Source organism: Protomyctophum bolini, assembly GCF_963924005.1.
Source record: "Protomyctophum bolini genome assembly, chromosome: 4".
NCBI lineage: Eukaryota > Metazoa > Chordata > Actinopteri > Myctophiformes > Myctophidae > Protomyctophum > Protomyctophum bolini.
Genome location: NC_137865.1, coordinates 13,224,178 through 13,224,814, shown reverse-complemented (window position 1 = coordinate 13,224,814; position 637 = coordinate 13,224,178).

Sequence of the window (637 nt, the reverse complement as noted above, 5' to 3'; positions counted from 1 at the left end):
GAATGGGTTAAAGCACATTTTCAACTAGGGGAATCATGTTGGAGGTGCACAGCACCGGAGGTTCCGGTCATTGGCTCCGGTTGCCTGATGACGTAAAGTTATTTCTGCTCCAACCGGATTAGAAACCTGTAAATGGTATTGATGTCACAGTGTGGTCACGGGGGTAGGAGGACTCAAATGCAGAACGACCAGGCCAGGCAGAGAAGTGAATGTTCAAGAATCAAGAGGTTTAATTCTCAAAAACCCACATGGAAAAATCACAAGGAACAATATACAATATGGAACAACTGGGAAATAACTAGGACTATGAAATAACTAGAAATATACAAGGAACTGACCAAAAACTAAAACAAAATACATACATACATGGATGCACCTGGGACGTATCCTCACTCCTCAGTGATGTATCCCAAGGTCATCTGGGCTTCGGGTCTCCCGACATCATACCCCTCACTCAGGTGACCCAGCCGGGGTGATCAAGTCCCGACTTACGTCCCAGTAGCTACCCTCGATCAGTCCCATTAGGGAAAAACCAGGGCCACACAATCCGTTCCTCCTGAACTACTCTGCCGGGACTGGGAGGTACCATTCTGGCGCGTGGAAGGACTAGGCTCTGTGGGTTGACTCCTACGTCTCA